General features: G+C 43.8%; 1 protein-coding gene across 1 annotated transcript in view; it reads right to left on the bottom strand.

Annotated features, from left to right (window-relative positions):
- The window catches only part of LOC126481065 (rho GTPase-activating protein 1-like), a 96046-nt gene that overhangs the window by 35715 nt on the left and 42234 nt on the right, over positions 1 to 18097 (bottom strand). The window lies entirely within an intron of this gene.

The raw sequence follows: 18097 nt of genomic DNA, 5'->3' as shown, positions 1-18097 counted from the left end.
GGGAGCTCGTCGCCAGGGACGACGACATCGAAGCTGCTGCAGCAAACGTGGATGAAATGTGCACAGGGTGAAGTTAGTCATACTTGCGTTTAGCCTCTGTGTAAGTGAGCCTGTACAAGGTCTTATACTCCATAATCTTTCGTTCTTTTTGATAAACCGCACAGTCTGACGAGCGAGGTGAAGGTTTCTGTCCGCAGTTGACACAAACAGGGGGCGGCGAACACGGGAAGTTGGGGTGGGAGGCACGTCCACAATCCCGACAGGTAGGGTTGGCGTCACATCTCGATTACATAAGCCCAAACCCCCAGCACTTAAAGCAGTGCATGGCAGGAGGGACGTAAGGCTTAACATCACATCGATATATCATCACCTTGACCTTCTCGGGCAGGGTGTCTCCCTTGAAAGCCAAGATGAAGGTGCCGATGACGACCCTACTATCTTTAGGTCCCCTGAAGACACATTGTACGAAGTGTACACCGCGGCATTCCAGATTTGCACGAAGCTTGTCGTCAGACCGCAACAACAGGTCACGATGAAATAAGTCCCTGAACCATACTGAGGCTCTTATGAGGCGTAATGGAGACTGCAACATCACCGAGCGTGTCACAAGCAAGCAATGCCCGTGATTGTGCTGGGGATGCTGTCTGTATGAGGACTGCTCCAGACCTCATTTTAGACAGGCCCTCAACTTCTCCAAACTTGTCCTCTAAATTTTCCACAAAAAACTGAGGCTTTGTGGTCAGAAATGAGTCCCCATCTGTTCGGCAGCAAACCAGAAATTGAGGAGAATATTTCTCACCTGTTAATTTAGACCGCCGTTCCTCCCCTGGTGTGGGCAGGGAAGGGAACGATGGGGGTCATACTGTAAAGCATTGAACTTTCCTTTCTTAGAGACTCGTGCTTGCGCACTATTCGTATTTCGTTTCATGGTGGTCCCACGAGCAGCTAGGGGAAGGAATGTCCACCCAGACAGAGCCCCGCTTGCCTGGGTAAGCCTAATACAACTGGGGGACGGCAGGTTCCCCAGAGGTCACCCACTAGCAACTGTTCTACCTAAACAGCCATGCGTCTCCTCTGCACGCAGCACACCACACTGTCGCATCTTACGGTGGTCATTGAAGCACACTCTAGCTTACGGTATTGAAGACTGGTGGCGCTTTCCAGTCCCAGCTCAGGGACCCCGGGGTCACCAAGCCCGTACCCAGCAACTAAATGCTGAGCCCCCTGAGGGGTGCCGCAGGCGGGAAAATGAGACGGTAATTCGGATGCTCAGGGGAACTTTGAATGTGTGCTGTGTAACTGGCGAGCAGTTGCACACGTCTGATCTGCAGTGGACGGACACCAGCCTCCACCAGTATGTTGGTCACCAGACTCGTCCTAAAAGCTCCTATCACTAATCAAACTCCACAGTGGTGCAAAGGGTTGAGTAAATGCAACGCTGATGGCGCTGCCGAACCATAAACCACACTCCCATAGTTGGGATTGGACAAGGGCTCCATAGAGCTCGTGCAGCAGCATACAGCGATGTGCATCCCAATTGGTGTTGCTGAGGCAACGGAGGGCACTGATGTGCTGTCAGCAATTCTGCTTAAGCTGAATCGAGCATCGAAAACCGGTCCTAGGAACTGATATGTCTCCACTATAGTGAGTGGGTCATCATTAAGGTAAAGTGCGGGTTCCGGATGAACGGTATGACGCCGACAGAAATGCATGACAAACGACTTTGCGGATGAAAACTGGAAGCCGTAGGCTAGAGCCCATGACTGCACCTTGTGGATGGCTCCCTGGAGGCACCACTCAGCAACAACAGCACTGGAGCAGCATTATGAAATGCAGAAGTTGCCTGCATACAGAGAAGGTGAGAGAGGGCCTGGCAGCTGCTGCTAGATAGTTAATTGCCACTAAACATAGAGATTCACTCAATACAGAGCCCTGCGGGACTCCATTCTCCTGGATACGGATGGGACCATGGGAGTCACCAACTTGGACATGGAAAGTATGGAGTGACAGGAAGTCCTGGTTAAAAATCGGGAGCGGCCCCCAGAGACCCCACTCAAACAATGTGGCAAGGATATGATGTCGCCAAGTCGTGTTGTATGCTTTATGTAAGTCAAAAAAGACAGCAATCAGGTGTTGCCATCTGGAAAAGGCTGTTTGGTTGGCAGACTTTAGGGACACAAAATTATCAGTGGTAAAGTGACCCTGGCGGAAGCCGCCCTGACATGGAGCCAGCAAGCCACGTGACTCTGGGACTCAACCCAACCGCCGACATACCATGCGCTCCAACAGCTCACAAAGAACGTTGGTGAGGCTAATGGGCCAACAGCTATCCAAGTCAAGCTGGTTTTTACCGTTTGAGCACCGGAATGATGGTGCTCTCCTGCCATTGGGATGGAAAGATGCCATTGCATCGGATCCAGTTGAACATGACGAGAAGATGTTGCTTGTAGTCAGATGAGAGATGTTTAATCATCTGGCTGTGGATGTGATCAGATCCAGGAGCTGTGTCAGGGCAATGTGCAAGAGCACTGAGGAGCTCCCACTCTGTAAATGGGGCGTTACAGGATTCACTGCAGCGTGTAGTGAATGACAGAACGTTCCCTTCCAGCCACTGTTTGAGTGTGCGAAACGCTGGGGGGTAATTCTCCGATGCAGAGGCTCGAGCAAAGTGCTCAGTGATCGCGTTTGCATCGGTACATAACTCACCATTTATGCTAACACCAGGGACAGCTATTGGGGCCTGGTACCCGAAAAGACGTTTGATCTTTGCTCAGACTTGGGAAGGTGATGTGTGGCACCTAATGGTGGAGACGTATCTGTCCCAACACTCTTTCTTCCGTTGATTGATAAGGTAGCGAACATGGGCACGGAGCAGTTTAAAGGCTATGAGGTGCTCCAGGGAGGGGTGCCGCTTACACTGCTGTAGAGCTTGCCGACGCTCCTTAATTGCTTCAGCGACTTCCAGTGACTACCAAGGGACTGCCTTATGCCTTGGGCACCCTAAAGAGCAAGGGCTCGCGTTTTCTGCCACAGAAAATTTTGTGCTAGTCACCTGCTCTACCATCACATCATGTGGGGGAGATTCAGCGGTGACAGCAGAGGTGAAAGTTTCCCAGTCCGCCCTGTTCAAAGCCCATCTGGGCAGGTGTATGTGCCTGACGCTGGGGCAGTGACAGGAAGATGGGGAAGTGGTTACTACCACACAGGTCGTGATGTGCTCTCCAGTGGATAGATGGGAGAAGTCCTGGGTTGCAAATTGATAAATCAATGGCCGAGTAACTACCATGAGCCACATTGAAATGTGTGGCAGCCCCAGTATTTAAGAGGCAGAGGTTGAATTGCGACAGTAAAGTTTCGACATCTATGCCTAGGCCAGTAAGCATGGTACCACACCACAAGGGATTATGGACATCAAAATCTCCCAGAAGTAGGAAAGGTTTAGGGAGTTGATTGATCAGTGCAGCTAATACATTCAGGGGTACTGCACCATCTGGAGGAAGATATACGTTGCAGACAGTTATTTCCTGCGTCGTCGTCGTTCTGACAGCCACAGCTTCAAGAGGGATTTGAAGGGGCACATGTTCACTACAGACCAAGTTTAGGACATAAATGCAAATTCCACTTGACACTCAATTATAGTCGCTAAGGTTCCTGTAATATCCCTTATAGCCATGGAGGGCACTGCAGATAGTAGGTGTAAAGCTTAACTGTTGCCGTAGCTCAGCCAGGCGGTAGAAAAAGCGCCACAATTCCACTGGAGAATGACATTGTGAGACTGGGAAGGCATGGAACATTCAATGAGGCAGTTTACACCTCAGAGTCATCTGCTGCCACCGATTTATTGCCTGAGCAGTCTATATACATTGTGTCTGAGGGTCTGGTGAGATCTAGGTCCTCAGTGGACACCAAAATCTCCACCCTATCCTCAGCTGCAAAGCTTGTAGGTAGCAGTGGTGTGGGTGCCACTGCAATTTCCTTGGTCTTAGGGGTTTTCTTTTTGGATTTCTCTCGCTGCTTCTTGGGTTTCCCTGGCTGGGCGGACTTCACTGGCTCAGTCTCCAGGACTGAGGATGTGCGTGAAGCCTTACGACCAGCTGCTTTTGGGCTCTTCAGCCACTGGTGGGTGTCGTCTTTCCCACTAGAAGAAACCTGGGAATGGAGTGACCCAAGGGACCCCTTCCTAGCAAGAGAAGCCAAAGAAGACTTACGTTTCTCCGACTTAGAAGTGAGGACACACGTCCGAGGAAAGTTGAGGGGGTGTTGCTCCTGAAGTAGGCGGTGCAGGAGCAACAGGGGTGGAAATGCGCACTATCATCAAGGGGGCAGGTGCAGTGTTCCGGCTCAGAGAGGTGACCTGGGTTGGCAGAGCTGATGGTGCCAGAACTGTTGTAGCAGCAGCGTAAGACAATGTCATACGCACAGGAAGCAGGCGTTCAAATTTTCTCTTAGCCTCAGTGTAGGTCAGTCTGTTCAGGGTCTTATACTCCATGATTTTCCTTTCTTTTTGGAGAATCCTGCAGTCAGGTGAGCAAGGCGAATGGTGCTCTCACCAGTTGACACAGATGGGAGGCAGGGCACATGGAGTATTGGGATGTGATGGGCGTCCGCAATCTCGGCATGTGACGCTGGAAGGACAGCGGGAAGACATATGGCCGAACTTCCAGCACTTAAAACACTGCATCAGGGGAGGGATATAGGGCTTTACACTGGCAGAACATAACCTTGACTTCTCAGGCAATGTACCGCCCTCAAAGGCCAAGATGAAGGCACCGATGGCAACCTGATTGTCTTTTGGACCCCAGTGGTCACGCTGGACGAAATGTACATCTCGCCCCTCTAAATAGGCGCACAGCTCATCGTCGGACCGCAAAAGAAGGTCTCTGTGAAATATGATACCCTGGCTGTATTTCAGCTCTTATGGGGTGTGTCGTTACAGAAATATCCCCCAGCTTGTCACAAGTGAGTAACTCCCGTGACTGGGCAGAGGATGCTGTTTTGATCAAGACTGACTCAGATCTCATTTTGGATAAGCCCTCCACCTCCCCGAACTTGTCATCTAAATGCACAACAATAAACTAAGGCTTCGTCATAATGAAAGATTCCCCATCAGCTCTCGAACATACAAGGTACTGGGGCGAATAAGATCTGTTGCCATCCTTAGCCTGACGTTCCTCTCATGGTGTGCCCGGAAGGTAACGATTTGGGGTCATACTTCTGTGTGTTGAATTGAGCTCATGATAGCTTGGAGACTGCTAGTGTTTTACCACCAGCAAGAGATGATGGACTATGTTTCATCACGTCATCCGCCCTGATGCCACCTACTCCGACCAGGGGCCCTCCCCACGGGCGCCACCCAGCTGCAGCAAAGGCCACCTGGCAGGATGGCCATTGCTGGGAGTCCCAATGCCCCAAGGGGATGGGCATCTACCCCTTGGCATACGTGGGGAGTTAACAGCGCAGACATCAACAGAGCGATCCCTGTGTGGTCAGACGGCTATAACCAACAGGGTACATGGCGGCCCCACCACAACGAACGGCTACCGTGCTGGATGTCAGGTGCAAAGAAGTCCATGGTCATCGTCGATGCAGAAATGGCCACTGCATAGTGCATGGTGGAAGACGCACCCAGGAAGGTGTCCTCGTCCTAGAGATGGAGAATGGGCAGGACTGCAATGCGACGACGAGAAAGTGGGCTAAAGATCTCAATGCACAATGAACACGATGCACCTTGTAAGGTACCCTTCCCCAATTGGCTAACTCTTTGGGAAAATTTTGAAGAACGGAGGTCAAACCCTACAGGGGACCATTACATACAGGCCGAAATGTATGAAACTCCTTTTAGTCACCTCGTACAACAGGCAGGAATTGAAGCATTTGGTTGTACAGGGCGGTCTGGTCTAGTAGTCATGTTGGAGCAGAGAGCATGGGTGCTGGCGAATGCCCACTTGCTAAACAGGAGTGTTATAAGTCTACAGGGGCTGAGGAACAAAAGATAAAGGGAGTCATTCCAGACGGTGTTCTAGAAGACGGAACGACAGAGAATTGGGGACAGACGCTAAAGCCTGAGCAAAAAGCTCAGTGATGTAGTCCATGCTGTTAAGGATAACATCATTCAGGGGAATTCCTGAGACATCTATACGAGAACGGCAGCCAAAAATGCACCTGATCTTTGTCCATGCCTATGAAGAGGGAGCATGCAGCCCTATGTCAGAGACACATCATTCCGAACAAATCAATTAGAAAACGGGGCTGGGCACAAAGCTGTTTGAAGGCAAAGAGGTGGTCAAGAGATGACAGCGATTTGTAGAATTGGAGTGCATGACGGTGGTCTTTAATAGCCGCAGCAATTTCGGAGGTTCACCAAGGAACAGTCTCATGCTGTGGAGATCCTGAGGAAGAGAGAACCACTGAAGCAGCTGCTGAAATGATGGTGTCAGTCAAACTCTTTACAGATAAATCAATGCCATTCTGTGGTGGAATGGTTGGGATGGCAGTCAAGGAAAAGGTATTCCAATCCGCATTAGTAAAGGCCCATCTGGAAGGGCGCCAAGATGAATGATGATGAATAAAAGATAAGACATTTGGAAAATGATCACTGAAGCATAAATCATCATGAACTCCCATTGAACAGAAGGGAGGAATCCAGAGCTACAAATGGCGAGATAATGACCAAGAAAGTACCATGTGCCACACACAAGTGTGTAAACAATCCGGCTGGGTCAGTGGTTGCAGTACAGCCCCACAGAGGGTTATGGGCATTAAAACCTCAACGAAGAAGGAAGGGAAGAGGGAGCTGTCGAAGGAGGGCAAAAAGAGCAGGAAGTGTAGGAGGCCGGTCTTGTGTGGGGTGTGAAATAAAAATTGAATATTTTTACCGCAGAATCTAAATGGAACCGAACAGCCACCACTTCTAATGTAGTTTCAAGAGGAATGAAATGAACCATGTGCAAGTTGACCAATGTACAGACACCAGTGGAAACTCACAAAATGACTGACCGTGTTCTACCTGAAGACCACAAAGAGTCGGCGAATGAGTAACCACAAAATGAGATTCTTGCAATACAACACAAGCTACAGTGTAGAGAGTAAGAAGAGAATGCAATCCAGGAGGCAACAACAATAACCATTATAGTTCCACTGAACAAGAGTAATACAAGAGCCTGGATGGACATCGAATCGCTACAATCATTCATTGTGCCAAGTCAGTGTCCATCATCAGTAAGGAATGTAAGATTGGACCCTGATTGAGAGGTGATTGGGTGACACCCCCTGGGATGTCACAGGGCGGGAGGGGGTGCAGGACCTTGTCCCGCAACTTACAATTCTCCTCCTCCTCCTCCTCCTCCTCCTCCTATGCAAAGTGAAAGGAAGTGTGCAGCAGTATCTGGATCTGAGTGAGAGAGTTGGGTTGATTTAGGGGTGGAGACCAAACAGCGAGCTCATCAGCCCCATTGGATTAGGGAAGGATGGGGAAGGAAGTTGGCCATGCACTTTCAAAGGAACCATCCCGGCATTTGCCTGAACTGATTTAGGGAAATGGCGGAAAACCTAAATCAGGATGGCTGGACGTAGGATTGAACCATTGTCTTCCCGAATGCGAGTCCAGTGGGCTAACCAATGTGCCACCTCGCTCGATGATCTGAATGAGAACAAGTGGCCTTGAAGCCCTCAGAGCGTGGGTCCCATGTCCAACTTGAAGTAACAGGCTTCCTGTTCTGGAGACTCTGAGAAGGGGGTCCCCTCCAGGGAGCCCTATCCTCTTGCTGACGAGAATGAGTGGTCCGTGAGCAGAGGGAACGGGAACTGCCCGGGAGAAGGAAAGGGAAGGGTGACAGGGCAGAGGTAAGGAGGGAGGAAGAAGAGGAAGAGGAGGAGGAGGAGGAGGAGGAGGAGGAGGAGGAGGAAAGGACACAATAGACGCGAAGGTTGATGTTAGAGATACCGAGTGAAGATATTCTAATTTCTGTTGGCCCTCAGAGTAAGATAGTTGGTCAAGAGTTGTGAACTACTGAATCTCCCTTTCCTTTTTATACATTGGGCAATCTAGTGAGCAATGAGGATGCGAGCTGGAACAGTTCATGTACTTGGGAGGTGAGGTGCAAGGACTTCCCTGCATGGAGAAAGCAGCCACAGTTGCCACAAACAGAATGTGCATCACATCATGAATGTGCATCACATCGTGAATGTGCATCACATCGTGAAGACATGTGACCAAAACAGAGACACCAAAAGCAGCACATGGGAGGTGGGATACTGGGCTTCACATCATGACAGTAAACTATACTCTTGACTTTCTCGACGAGTATATCCCCTAAAAATCCAGAATGAAAGCAATGGTGTCGACATGATTTTCCTTAGGAGCTCTCTGGACCCACCAAATGAAATGAACACTGCGCCATGCCAGATTAGTCATTAGTTCCTCATCACATTGAATTGAGAGCTCCCTATGGAAGGAAATGCCCTGGCTCATATTAACAGACTGATGAGGACTGATGCTTAATGGAATACCTCCTAAGCGCTCACAAGCATAAAAAGAGGCCAACTGACTGTCAGAAGATGTGTTAATCAATGGGCAACCAGACCGCATCTTACTGAGCGAGTTTGCTTCACCAACCTTATCTTCTGTGTGTTTGATGAAAAAGAGTGGATTGGTAGGCAAAAATCTCCCCATCTGTCTTGGAACAAACGAAGTAATGGGGAACGGGTTTCGCACCAAGCGAACGGGCCTGGTCCTTCTCCCAGAGGGTGGCCAGGAAGTGGAATACTGAGGAAGCATGAGTAGGAATAGAAAGAGAATGGTGCCTTTCTGATGAGACGGCCACAGACGAGCAGCAGGTAGTGTGGAGCACGTTTCACATGCAGAGCGACCACCCTGGTTCTACCCACTCCAATCAGAGGCTTGCCCCAGGGGCACCACCCAGCCACAGCAAGGACTGCATGGCATGGTAGTCACTGCAGGGAGTTCCCATGCCCTAAAAAGATGAACAACCACTCCTAGGCTCACATGTAGTGGTAACAGCCCAGGTACCAGGAGTGTGACCCTCTATTGTCAAGGGACTCCACTAGATGGGTATGTAACTGGCTACCATGCTGGTGCCCTAGGGGTGAGAGGGAAAACACTTCTCTCATAAGATGTACTGAAAGCTTTGGATCAAAGCAGTCACGTAGATGCAGTATTTCTTGATTTCCGAAAAGCCTTTGACTGAGTCCCACATCTATGTTTATTTTCAAAAGTACGATCATATGTGGTATCAAGTGAAATTTGTAAATAGAAGTAACTTCGAGTATGCCCCAGGGAAGTGTGTTATATATGAATGACCTTGCTGACAATATTAATAGTAACCTCAGACTTTTTACTGATCTGTAATGAAGTACAGTTGAAAGAAGCTGCATAAATATTCAATCAGACCTTGATAAGATTTCAGTGCTGCAAAGATTGGCAACCTGCTTTAAATGTTCAGAAATATAAAATTGTGCACTTCACAAAACAAAAAATGTAGTAGCCTGTGGCCATAATATGAATGAGTATCAGCTGGAATCAACCTTTGAAATGCAATGATTACATAGGCTCACTCATGGATAAAGCAGGTGGTAGACTTCGAATGGTAGAACACTGGGGAAATGCAATCAGTCTACAAAGGAAATTGCTTACAAATAACTCGCGTGGCACATTCTAGAATACTGTCCAATTTTATGGGACCCATACCAAATAGGACACCCAGGGGACACTGAACAAACATATATAGACTAGGGTAGCACGAATGATCACAGGTTTGTTTCACCAGTGGGAGAGCGTCACAGAAATGCTGAAGAAACTGAAATAGAAGACTCTTAAAGGTAGACGTTATAAACAATTCTGAGAAAACCTACTCACAAAGTTTCAAGAAGCAGCTTTAAATGATAATACTAGGAATATACAACCACCCCCCACATAATGCTCACATAGGGATTGTGAGGACAAGATTAGATTAATTACAGCATGCACAGAGGCATTTAACAACCATTCTTCCTGCACTCCGTGCGCAAACAGAATGGGGTGTACCTTCTGTCAAGCACTTCACAGTTGTTTCCAGACTATAGATGTAGATGGAGAGTTGAAGCCAGCAATTACATAAAATTCAGTTTCCTTGGTTTAACTTTACTAAATGACACATGACAAGACAATGCAGAGTGGAATTTTTCCATGTAAAGCTGCCTCAGCTTTAAAAAAAGAGATAGTAATATTTGTAAAATCTGCACAAAAAGGTGAAAGGAGATATCCTGTGTGTTGACTGCATGTACTGTTATCATGACAAATGTGCAGAAGTGAATTTGAAGTATATAAAAGACAAAAATGACTGGACATGCCATGAGTTCTTGCTCACTCCTGTGAAAAACAAAATAACAAACACATTAAAAAATAAAAGAAAAAATAACTGTGCTAACAGAGAATTTAGTGACAGTCAATACAAAATAGCCAAAGAGCATGAAGGGAAATATAATGCACTGTATCAGATTCATCGCCTACTCCGAAACAATATTATTGTTAACAGTTGTTCTGTGCAGAAAACGTGGTGAGAGCCGAATTATTTTTTTAATGATCAAACAAGCACTGCATGTAAGTACATTTACAGTCCCGGTGACACAGCTAGCAAATATATTTTCAGCTCTAGACGCTGATTGTGGTGACAGAACAAAAATAGGCAAATCAAAACAATAACAAAACTGCTGTAACAAGAGTAAAAAAAGAACTTTCCAATGTAAAGATGCACCAGAGGGCTCCTTCTGTATGCCAACAGTCATAGAAAAGGCCTATCCACTCTCTTTTGTGAAAATACACATTAAAGTATTAGCTTTTCACAAAGATTAAACCTGGTGCTGCTTTAAATGCAGTGGTAGAGAATATTGCAACAGAGAAAAGCCAATTAAAAAAAGACAATCACATTGTGATTTAAACAGTGGCTATAACATGTATAAAAATGGTAGCATGCAGCCCTGTGAGGTTTTCGAAACATATTGCCAAACCATTTCACATGAGCGTCATCACCACAAAATTTCCAGCGTGACACAATTTGCCATATTGATCATGTGCGATTAAAGAAATTCAATACTACAACTCTGAGCTAAATAAACTGCATAACAAATTTCAATATGTGAATTTCTAGACTTATATACAATGAACCGTGCCCATCACACAAGCCACAGGCTAAACTTAAATAGAAAAGCAATGGCCATGCTAGTTTCTCTGTTAATATAACTGTCACAATTAATAAAATGTTTTGAGCTATTATGCCATGGTCGAATGGATTTCATATTAAAATTCAACATTTTGTTCCCATCTACGGAGGACATTTTCAAGTGGGATGACAGCTTCTTTACATGTCCGATTCACACCTTGGCTCGCTACTGACTGCAACAAAATTCCACTTTGCGAAGTGGCGTGATGTCAAGTTTTGAATATCCAAGCATAACTGGCCATCGTCAAATGCTGTCATCTATTGGTGCTATCACCCCATGGTGGAAAACTAGTACACATCTTCTTCGGCACTGGAGTCCAGACGCCATTCAATTTCATGCCCTCCTCCTTCCTATCGAAACTCTTGTGGTGTTTTACAACTTCTGTGGCCTCTCTGTATAGTCTTTCATGGTATCTGTTTGTGGCTGACAAGACTTGATCCCTGTCAAAATGAATGTGGTGGCCACCTGGCTGCAAACCATGTTACACAACATCTAGTCTGTCAATTGCCCTTGTGCTTTTCTAATGTTTTTTTTAACAATTCTTGTGTAATATTGACATACACCTTGCCACAACTACATAGAATCCTATAAATTCCTACTTTTTTCCAGAGGTGGTTGAGCATTCTTGGCCAATTTTAGGCAATCTTGTAACTTGCGGGTGGGTATGTAGATTACTACGACATTTTGCTTTTTTTACATTTTTCCTGTGCAGTCAGTAAAATGCTTAATGAAAGGCAGGAAAACTTTCAATTTCACCAGTGCTTGAGCATTGCTATGATATCTATGTGGTGTTCCCAACATTCTTTTTACCTCAGTGAACGAATAACTGTTCTTGACCAATGCAATGGCTAGATGTTTTAATTCTGTGTGAAGCAGCTCTGGTTCACAGATATTCTTTGCTTTTCTGCCAACATTCTTAATATGCCTCGCTTTTGTTGTGGGTGATGGTTCGAATGCCAGTGTAGGTAATGGTGTGGGCTTATGAGTTTCAGTAAACCATGTGGCCTAAGCTACCATCTTCTCTCTTGAAAACTAGCACATCAAGAAAATTTTATCTTTCACTTGCCTCCTCCTCCATAGTAAACTGAATCATTGGGCTTATCCCATTGAGAAGTTTCTAGAAACAACCTAGTTACTTTCCTGTCATGCCACCACAAAACAAATATATCATCCACAAACCAGAACCAAATATTCTATTTCTTTCTCGCAGTTTCCAATAGCTGCTCCTCGAATTGTTACATAAAGAAACTCACTAAAGCTGACTTTAAGAGGCTCCCCATAGCAAAATCATCCATCTGGTCAGAGAACTCGTCGTTTCATTTGAAATACATGGTTGTGAGACAATATTTAAACAGTTCTGCAATATTGAGATGAAAAATTCGCTTCAGCTGCTGCAACACTTCATTGAGCAGAGCCATAGAGAATAGCAATACCACATCAAAACTAACTAATATTTCCTCCAGCTGGATCACTATGCTGTTAAATTTACTAATGAAATGTGCCGAATTCTTGATACACGAATCCCATTGGCCCACACACGGTTGTAATAAAGTTGTCAAGAACTTTGCATTCAAATTGGTGGGCAAACCAATAGCTCTTAGACGCTTGGTGCTAGTGCAACAGAACTGAACAGACTGTAGTGATACTAGCTGTAGTGATACCTCTCTTTAAAAAATGTGATAAAAGTAATGTGACAAACTATTGTAAAATCTCCCTTTTAACTATTTTTCAATTTTTTTTTTAAAGAACTCGTGCACAGACAGAATGACTGTCGCTTATCTAACTTTCCACAATATCCTCAAGAAAAGCCAGTCTGTGTTTTGTGCTGGTCTTTCTACCAAACAAGCACTATTCTCTTTCAAAAGCAATATTCTCTTTCAACAATCAAGTTTTGGAAGTTGGAAGCTATGTACAAAAAACACACAAGGTATTTTTAGTGATCTCTTGAAAGCCTTCGATTAAGTAAATCACCAAATTCTTATACAAGGTACATGTGTTATCTGAATGAGGCACCTTAAGTTGTTGTACTCCACAAGGTTCTATTTTATGACCATTGGTATTTCTTATTTTCATAATGATCTCCCAATTTGCTCCAATACGAAGAGTGAATTTACCATTTGTGCGGATGATTGATGAAATTGTTAGAAAACAGTCTTGAACAAACTGTGAAAAAAGTTTTCCCTGAAATATTCAACTAGTTTTCTTCAAGCGATCTCTCACTCAATACACCGTAACACCCCTTATATGAGGTTCTGTACACCACAAAGAAATCTTGAAGAAATTGACAGCCATGTGCAGAGATTGATCAATACAGAAAGTTGAGGATGCAAAATTTCTTGGTGCTTATACAGACCGCAAAAAGACTTAGCATAGCTCCAGCGTGCAACTCTTTTCAGAGTGTGACGCAAAAAGAGACCGCCAGAGATGCAACTAAAATGGATGTTTATTTAGTCATTGACCTGTTTCAGTCTACACCCATTCTCAAACCAAGCTAGGACCATTCACATATGTACCCACTTTATTTACTGCTATTTTTTGTGGACATTTTACTTGGCAAACATTGGTTTGTTTCAGTGTGGGTGAAGCCCAAAACTGGTCACTGACTAAATAAACATACATTTTAGTTACAACTCTGGCTCTCTCTTTTTGCATCACTTTGCAGCATTTGCACTACAGATTATTACATAAACAGCTGAAGCAGATTTTTTTTAAGGCTCCCTATTTTGGCTACTTTCATTCATTAACGTCATATGCGATTACATTCTGGGCAAATCAACCTCTTGCAAAAAGAATCTTAACTGCATGGGGGGAAAAAGTGAATGGTGTCCACTATAGGCATTCTTCCAGGTGCCTGTTTCGAAGGATGATGGCCCTCACCACCATATAGCATATTTTTTCCTTGTTGGCTTATCTGCAATAGCTTTTCTCTCTACAAAGACAACAGCACTTATCATGACTACAACACAAGAACCAAGAACAGTCAGCACATTGAACTGAAAAGTCTTAATCTAGTTCAAAAAGGTGTTTATTACTCCAGCATTAAACTGTTTGATGCAACCCCATCACATTAAATGTCTTCATAATCAAATGCCCAAATTCAAACAAACACTCAAAGAGTACCTAAAACAAACTTTTTATACAGTTAATGAATTTTTGAACAAAATCAATATCATCAATATCACTACTAAACTTACAATTATTTTAGAACTAAATAAGACTAATTTTATGTCAGGATATCTAATCTAAACATGGCTGTGCTGCACTACTTAACAACCAGTGTAAAATACAATGCCTGTGTCATATTTTTCATCTTTTATGTCACTACTAATTTTACAATTGTTTTGGAACTAGTTTTGATTAATCTTATGTCAGGAATATTATTTTAAAAGTGATTGTGTTGCTGCACTCAAGAACAGTGTAACCTACAATGTTTGTACCACAAATTGCATCTTTGCTGCCTGTATATTTTTCTCATCCTCCCAGAGTGAAACACTATTTTCGATTAATTCAGTATATGTTCCCAAATTGATATTTCATTTCTGTTATATTGTTATTATCATGTAAGTTATAATTCAACTCCGTGTAATTTGACATGTTCTGTATCTTTGTGGTTCACTCGCTACCTGGATCTACAGAACACAAAAACAATAAATAAAAAATAAACCTCTGTTTACGTTTGTGGGGTTCCACAGTAAAACGTACGGCACATTCACCCCTCTGCAACCACGCCACATTATTTTGACACATGATCTGTTCACACAGGATGGATTTCTGATGTTGTTGCTAAATGACAACTTTTGCAACACAACATAAAGTTTGGTGTTCAATTTCCACTCCCAATATTCCATGGGATGCGTATGAAGTTTGTTCCCATGACAATAATCAGAAGTCACACAAATGTCCAATACTGTCAAGCATTCAGTCTACAGACCAGTTCTGCTGTTAAGTGCCAGGGGTCCCATCTGTTATGTTTCGGTTCCCTCTACAGAGTTCAAAGCTCTCGTGCCCGTCAATGTTGGTATTAATTTCTTTCTCTATAGATAGAAATGGAAGAGACCTGGAGACATCAGAAGGTTTCAGATTGATTATATAATGATAAGGCAGACATTTTGGAACAGGTTTTAAATTGCAAGACATTTCCTGGGGTAATTTTGGGCTCTGACCACAGTTTATTCGTTATGAAATGTACATTAAAACTAAATAAATTGTAAAAAGGTAGGAAATTAAAGAGATGAGACCTGGATAGTTTGCAAGAACCAGAGAGCATGGAGAGTCTCAGAGGGAGCATTAGGCAATGACTGACTCGCAAAGGGGAAAGGAATACAGTAGAAGATGAATGGCTAGGACTGAGAGATGAAATAGTGAAGGCAGCAGAGGATCAAATAGGACAAAAGACAAGGCCTAGAGTAATACAGGAGATACTGAATGTAATTGATGAAAGCAAAAAATTCAAACATTTAGCAAATGAAGCAGATGAAATGCAATACAATGACCTGAAAAATGAGACTGACAAAAAGCGCAAAATGTCTGAGCAGGAATGGATAGAGGGCAAATGTAAGAATTTAGAAGAATGTACTGCTAGGGGAAAGGTAGATACCACCTACAGAAAAATTAAAGAGGCCTGTGGAGAAAAGAGAAGCAGCTGCATGAGCATCAAGAGCTCAAATGGAAAACCGGCACTAAAGAAAGAAGGTACAGCTAAACAGGAGGAAGGAGTATATAGAAGGTCTACATCAGGAAGATAAACTTGAAGTCAATATTATAGAAATGGAGAGAACATAGGTGAAGCTGAGGTGGGAGATCTGACACTGCAAGAAAAATTTGACACAGCAATGAAACATTTAAGTCGAAACAATGCACCGGGAGTACATGACATTCTGACAGAACTACTGACTGCCTTGGAAGAGCCAACCATGACAAAACTCTTCCATCTGGTATGCAAGATGTATGAGGCAGGTGAAATGCCCTCAGACTTTAAAAGGAAAGTAATTATTCCAAGGACAAAGAAAGCAGGTGCTGACAGACATGAACATTACCAGACTATCAGTATAATAAGCCTTGGCTGCAAAATACCAGAATAATGGAGAAACTGGTAGGAGCCGGCCTCAGGGAAGATCAGTTTGGATTCCAGTCAAATGCAGGAACACACACGGCAATACTGATACTATACTTTACCTTTGAAGATAGGTTAAGGAAAGGGAAACTTACATTTATGTATCACTTGCAGACTTAGGGAAAGATTTTGACAATGTTGGCTAGAATACGCTCCTTCAAATTTTGAAGGTAGTGGAAAAAATACAGGGAGTGAAAAGCTATTTGCAACTTGTACAGTCAGCAGACGGCACTTATGGGAGTCGAGGGGCATGAAAATGAAGCAATGATTGAGAAGGGCAAGAGACAGGGTTGTAGCCTATCCCAGATGTTATGCAATCTGTAAACTGAGCAAGCAGTAAGGGAAACAAAAGAAAAATTTGGAGTAGAAATTAAAGTTCAGGGGCCAGAAATAAAAACTTTAAGGTTTGCCAATGACATTGTAATTCTGTAAAAGACAGCAAAGGACTTGGAAGAGCAGTTGAACGGAGTGGACAGTCTCTCAGAAGAAGGATATAAGATAAACATAAAAAAACAAGAATAATGGAATGCAAATGAATTAAATCTGGTGAAGCTGAGGGAATTAGATTAGTACATGAGATACCTGAAGTAGTAGATGACTTGTTATTTGGACAGCAAAACACCTGATGCTGGCCAAAGTAAAGGGGATACAAACTGTGGATTGGCAATAGCAAGAAAAGCGTTTCTGAAGAAGAGAAATTTGTTAACGTCAAACACAGACTTAAGTCTTGGGAAGCTTTTTCCAAAATCATTTGTATGGAATGTAGCCCTGATGGAAGTGATATATGGATGATAGACAGTTTAGACAAGAAGGTCCTGAAATGTTGTGATCCAGAACAATGTTGAAGGTTAGGTGGGTAGATCATATAACTAATGAGAAAGTACTGAACAGAATTGGGAAGACAAGAAATTTGTAGCACAAACTGACTGATAAAAGGGACTGGCTGATAGGACACATGAGACCAAGAGATGAATACACAGAGCAGATTCAGAAGGATGTAAGTTGCAAGAGCTGCAACAAACCTATCTTTGGACTGAAGACTACAACAACAACAACAGCATAGGTAGGAGACAAACAATTGGTATCTTCTGTATTCATTCTTTTGTTGAGCCAACGGCCTGTTGCCTCTGATTCACTATTAGGCAGAGATCAGGCTCCCACACCTAGATGAATTAGTGTCTCATGTGCCGTCTGGTGTTTTGACACTTATTACAGTGTCCCAGTATGGTGAGGTCTCAGCCAAACCTTGTTCCTCTTTGTAACCTCATCTTCTGTTTTTAAGATAAGTGTTCCATCACAGTCAATTTTCTACACTATATCAGCCTCAGTTTCAATAACAGGAAAATTTCAGGACTGTCATTTCCAAAGATGTAACATTACAGAGAAAGATTATATATATATATATATATATATATATAAAAACAAAGATGATGTGACTTACCAAATGAAAGTGCTGGCAGGTCGACAGACACACAAACAAACACAAACATACACACAAAATTCAAGCTTTCGCAACAAACTTTTGCCTCATCAGGAAAGAGGGAAGGAGAGGGAAAGACGAAAGGATGTGGGTTTTAAGGGAGAGGGTAAGGAGTCATTCCAATCCCGGGAATATATAAACCCCTCCATTGCTACATGGCAAAAACTATTGCTTGTTTCATGGACATAAGATTTGCATTCCACCATTTGATATAATAGCAGTAGAGTGTCAGATTGTCACAATCTGAATAATAAGCACCTTTTTTTCTGATTAAGCAGACGTGAATA

The sequence above is a fragment of the Schistocerca serialis genome, chromosome 5 (genome assembly GCF_023864345.2).
Source record: "Schistocerca serialis cubense isolate TAMUIC-IGC-003099 chromosome 5, iqSchSeri2.2, whole genome shotgun sequence".
Classification (NCBI taxonomy): domain Eukaryota; kingdom Metazoa; phylum Arthropoda; class Insecta; order Orthoptera; family Acrididae; genus Schistocerca; species Schistocerca serialis.
The sequence above is the reverse complement of the archived record's forward strand: the minus strand, read 5'-3'. Positions and strand labels throughout refer to the sequence as shown.